This window comes from Lolium perenne, chromosome 3, assembly GCF_019359855.2.
Source record: "Lolium perenne isolate Kyuss_39 chromosome 3, Kyuss_2.0, whole genome shotgun sequence".
NCBI classification, from domain to species: Eukaryota; Viridiplantae; Streptophyta; class Magnoliopsida; order Poales; family Poaceae; genus Lolium; species Lolium perenne.
In genome coordinates this window covers 117,298,870-117,304,869 of record NC_067246.2, presented here as the reverse complement: position 1 = coordinate 117,304,869, position 6,000 = coordinate 117,298,870, and positions in this window count along the sequence as shown.

Here is a 6,000-nt window from a genome sequence, read left to right as displayed (position 1 = left end):
GGAAAGGGTAGTGGTTGAGGAGGAGTGGGTGCGCTGGGTGACGTCGACCAGAGACTCACGCGTTTCTCGTGCGCACGAGGGGGAAGACGACAGCGAAGGGAAAAAAAGAAGGATGAAGGGGTACGGGCTGGTGCGGTGTTGGGCTAGAAGAAGAGAGGGAAGAAAACTGGGCCGCCGTGGGGGAGAGGAAGAAACGGGTGTAACATCCCAAATTTCAAAGTAATGAGAAAGGTGGTTTCCCAATTTCAAATTTTGGAACTAAAAAAAACTTTTATTTACATATAAGTGCTATGAATAGTAATTGTGCATTATTGTGTGAGCTTACCATGAAGAGTGTTGTGTGCTTATACCTAATACCAAAACCCTACCTTTATCCTTTGAAGATCACAAAGAAAAGCAAAGAAGAAAAAAAGAGACAAAATAGAAAAAAATGGCAAGACCCTCACATATGGCTATGGCCATTTTTGAAAATCTTTAACCTAGACCACTTTGGCTTGTGCCATTGGTTGTAGAAGGTTACTAAACACTTATTAACACTTTTGGAATCAAAGAAACTCAAATCAAATCAAATTTGAATTCAAATTGAGCTCACATGCACTAATGGTCAAATCTGCCATTTATAACCTGATGCCTACTTTGAGCCTCAGTATTAAGAAAAATTTCAAACCAAACAATTCCAACTCTTTGCACCTCATCCAAGACCTCATCAAGGAGAACAACTTTGGTCAAAACCACCCCTGCAAATTCTTGCTAAATTCAAAGTTATGCTCAAGCAAAGTTGGAACTTCAAAGCAGATTCAAGATTATGCCCATTTTGGATTTTTGCAAATCAACTCCATTTTGCACCCCACCACCACCATTCTGCTCCAATCTTTATTCAAATCAACTCCACCAAAATTCAATTCAAAATTCAAAAAATTTCTTCTTGCGGCCATTTGGCCGAACACATGGTGAGCACCTTGCTGCCAACTCTAGACATGCATTTGTCCAGTGGGTTTTAGCCCTAACAATCAAGCATAGGTCATCTTAAGTCCTCTCCTGTACTCCCTCCATCATGTCAAGTACCGGAGACATGCTGCAGTACACGAACTCGTCACCATTTTGACAAAACCTGGCCATGCCGTGGCATGCCAACCTCTCACCATGCCATCCCTCTCCCTACTCCTTTCCATCGTGCCAGACCATGTCACACACCCTCCTCTCACTCCCCTGCACACGCTAGACACTTTGGTCGACGAAGTGGAGCATCACACGCGCCAGAACACGCGCGCCTAGTGACGCACGCGCACGCCAGAGCGCGCACGGCGAGTGCCACGGACACACACAGACACGACGTCGCCTGGCCAAACCCGTTAAAGCCTTGCTCTCTCCTCGCACCAGCAGCAACTCTGTGATCTCAGCAACCGCAGAGACACGCTCGTTGGACCCCGCTCGACTTGTCGCCGTCGCCATAGTCGACGCCATCCGCCACGGGCATGAGGATGCGAGGACGATGACGACCTCCACACACCCTCATTTTCTGCGCCATCACGTCTCACATACTCGCAACGATGTCACCTACTCGCCTGCGTCATCACTACAACGGCTCCGCCACTATATCACCATCGGCAAGGATGACCTCCGCCATGCGCCATGGACCTCTCGCGCCACTATAAAAGGAGGACCCCCGCTTCTCAATCCACCACACCAACAGCTTCCTCTCATCTCACTCACTCTCCTCGTCACCTCGCCGCTCCACATTAGCCACCAGAGCCGCCCAATTGCATGACCGGAGCCCGTAAGCCGCCGCAGAAGCTCGCCGGAGATTGACGCCATCCCCGGAGACGCCGCTGGTACCAGACGAATCGCCGTCTTCGACAACATCACCGCGCACCTCGCCGACGACCGCCGGAGCGCCGGTGAGCTCTCCGACCCCCCACCTACGCCGCCAGTACCCTCGCCTCTCACCGTCGACGACGATGAACCTGATCCGTTGGATCGCGTTCTAATCGTGTAGCTCAGATAGAAACATACCGATTCGGGCGTTAAGTCCCGCTGACACGCATGCCCCACCCTGTCAGGCAGCCCACGCGTGCTGGACGCGCTGTTGGGCTGGCCTTTGCATTTTGAATTGGTTCCAGCCCATTTCGCGCAAGCCCAGGATTTTGAATTTGGTTTTTGAATTTAAATACAAATTCAATACTGGCTCCTGTTTCAAATTTAACTTCCAGAAGATCTACTGTGCCAAATTTGATGAATTTGGTGTTGTTGGAAAGCTTGTGAAAAGCTCTACCCAACCCCACTGGTCTCAACCCAAATTTTGTTGTAGAATTAATGTGGTAAAACTAACAAGGCATGGCCTTTTGCAACTTCAAACAATTATTGAAAATCAACCCTAAGTGATTTTGAGTTGCTTCCAACTCTCATAAATCACATTTCATATACTCTACATGTTTATGTAAAAATATCACATAGTTGTTTGTATGATCATGGGCTAGAGCAAAATAATGGCTATGTGGCTATTTCTAGTCCATTTAAACTCATCCAAAATTATTTCTTAAATAGTATGAGAGGTTCCCTCTCATTTACCTCATGGTCCTAAGCAATTCAAAATGAGGTGTTGACTTGGTATATAGCATCTCAAAATGGATTACTTAGAGACATTAAATTGTTTCCATAGTAGTATTTAAGATGCATAAGGTTTAGTCCCTCATTTAAATCATTTTCCCCAAATAATAGATATGAAGTGTTGACCTTATTCAACCTGTATTCATACCTTATTATTACTTGAGGAAATAAAATCTTAATATGATTTAGTTGGTGTGAACCAACTGAGTGCTTAGTATAGCCTTAAGACTTGTTTGGTGATTGTTACCTCGTATCCGTTTTAGACGCTAGTACCGAGGAGTACCAGGAGGAGGAGGCCGGTCTACTTCCAGGAAGAAGAAGACCACTTTGATCAGTACACCAATCAAGGCAAGCTAATATTCTTGCAAGCTACCTTACTGCAAAGCTCTCCTAGAGCAAGGCACTCTTACATAATACTTTATGCTTAATGATCCCAATCCAAGTTTTTACCTTATAAGCTTTTTTTTGGCTTTGGTTTATCAAAGTATACTAGGGTGTGTAAGTGAAAGGTTAATGGTTGATGATCCGCATACTGAGTTATGATTATTCAGGGTTATCCCTGACGGATGTAATCAAATGTTGTGGCACAAGTGTGCAACCTCTGCAGAGTGTAAACCTATTCGAATAGCCGCGTCCGCGGTCATGGACAGTTGGAAAGGTCATACTGTTCCGTCATCGGAATTTCTTCTAAATGGTGATTGGTGATTTGAACTTAAAAAAGGTGACTTTGATTTGAATCACACCAGAGTTGTGGGAATGACACTAATGGTCCCACTTGAGTTAAGTTAGGTAGTGGAAGAGTCTTTGAGTATTAAATGCTTTTGAAATAAAACTGGCTTTATGCAAATAACCTAGAGCTTAGAATACTCTCAATAAAACTGTTAGTGCTTACACTAGTATTAGTTTGCGAGTACTTGAAAGTACTCACGGCTATGTCCCTGGCTATTCAAATGGCCAGACTATGAAGAAGAGCAGTGTATCAGGAGGAAGGACAGCAGGACGTCTATGACAACTAGGAGCTTCTCCTAACGTCAAGCGTTGCCTATGGACTAGAGGGACTACTACGACTTCGCTTCCGCTATGTGTTATGTATTGATGATTAGATCAAGTATTGTAATGAGACTGTGATCCTTTTTATTGTAATACTATAATGGTGTTGTAATGAATGATGACTCTATGATATTCAACAGTTATGTTTCGCAAAAACAATCTTCCTGGGATTGCGATGTATGGCATAATGGGCATCTGGACTTAAAAATCCGGGTGTTGACAACGGGCCAGAGGGGAGAAAGGCATAGGGAGGAGGAGGATTTGTTGTTTTCTTTTAAAATGTCTTTCTCCTTTCTTTTCAAAACTATTTTGCAAACTGAGTTTGAATTCAATTCAAATCAATTCAAACAAGGTTTGAATTTGAAATAGAGATGGATAGATAGAGAACAAAGCAATTAAAATAATATTTTTATTTGTTTTGATTTTAGGTTTTGTTAAATTAAAGAGTGGAGGGGTTTTTATTAAACCATATGAGAGGTAAAACAAAGTAGGTAGGGTTTTCAAAATAATATTTATATTTTATTGAAAACATGGATGAAATGATGCATGATGTCATGATGATGCGTAAAAGAAAACAACATGCAAAATCTAATAGGGGTATTTTCTAGGTCGCTACAATCGACACCACTAACAAGGAATCTCACCCCGAGATTCCACATCAACCTAAGGGGGAGTTGGTTAAACTATCGAGTCTTCTTATACCATGTGGACAAGCACCCGACCTTGGCGTGGAACCTTCTTCTGTAGAGGTGTTGATCTTCTCGACACCACTAACAAGAGTTATTGCTCCATGTTGAACGGTCGACACCACTAGCAAGAAGTCGTTGTCCCGTCGGTGATGATGCACTTCTGTTGGGATCCTTTGAAGATCGGACCTATTAGGATGAAGGCATAGATCATCTAACCCACGTAGAAACATAAGAATCAGAGAAACTCGGATAAGAGAGAAGACTCAAATCTCGCAGAGGTAAGAAGAGAAGAATAGGGATAAGGAGAAAATCAGAGCTAATCAGAACTATCCAACGAGTTTTCAGAAAATAGGTTTTAACACTCTAAACTCAACGATCGTTGGCAAGGTTATCCTAAAGGCTGGACTAGTGAGGTATCGAAAAACTGAGGCTCTGATACCAACTTGTGACGCTCCAAAACCGGTACCATGAGGATCCCAGTGAATCCGCCGAAATCCGCACGATATCGATTCTGAGTCGCCCTCCGACACGACGTGCGCGAAAGATTACACACGTGATGCCGGAGGAATTAACACGTGTAGGGATTCGTTGCATAGAAAACAAAAATTTTCCTACCGCGAACACGCAATCCAAGCCAAGATGCAATCGAGAAGACAGTAGCAACGAGGGGTTTATCGAGTCTCACCCTTGAAGAGGTTCCAAAGCCTACAAGATGAGGCTCTTGTTGCTGCGGTAGACGTTCACTTGCCGCTTGCAAAAGAGCGTAGAAGATCTTGATCACGGCGCCACGAACGGGCAGCACCTCCGTACTCGGTCACACGTTCAGTTGTTGATGAAGACGACATCCACCTCCCCGTTCCAGCGGGTAGCGGAAGTAGTAGCTCCTCTTGAATCCGGCAGCACGACGGCGTGGTGTCGGTGGTGGTGGAGAAACCCGGCGGAGCTTCGCTAAGCGTGCGGGATGTGGTGGAGGAGAGAGGGCCGCTAGGGTTTGGGAGAAGGGGGCGCCGGCCACTACGGGGTGTGGCCACCTTGTGCTGTTGGGGTGGCCGGCCCCCTCCCCTTGGCCCTCATTATATAGGTGGAACACCCAAGAGTTGGTCTACAAGTCTTCGAATAAGACCCCAAACCAAAACCTTCCATATCACATGAAACCTACCCAATCTAGGACACCCACTAGAGGTGGGATTCCCACCCTTCCTTGGGAGGGGGTGGCCGGCCCCCTTAGGGGAGTACACTTGGGACTCCTCCCCCTTTAGGGTTGGACGGCCATGGTGGTAGAGTCCCTTTGGGACTCCGCCTTCCAAAGTGGTTTCTTCCGGACTTTTCTAGAACCTTCTAGAACCTTCCATAGAACCTTCCGGATCATTTTAAATCTTGTAAAATGACTTCCTATATATGAATCTTATTCTCCGGACCATTCCGGAACTCCTCGTGATGTCCGGGATCTCATCCGGGACTCCGAACAAATATTCGAACTCCATTCCATATTCAAGTTCTACCATTTCAACATCCAACCTTAAGTGTGTCACCCTACGGTTCGCGAACTATGCGGACATGGTTGAGTACTCACTCCGACCAATAACCAATAGCGGGATCTGGAGATCCATAATGGCTCCCACATATTCAACGATGACTTTAGTGATCGAATGCA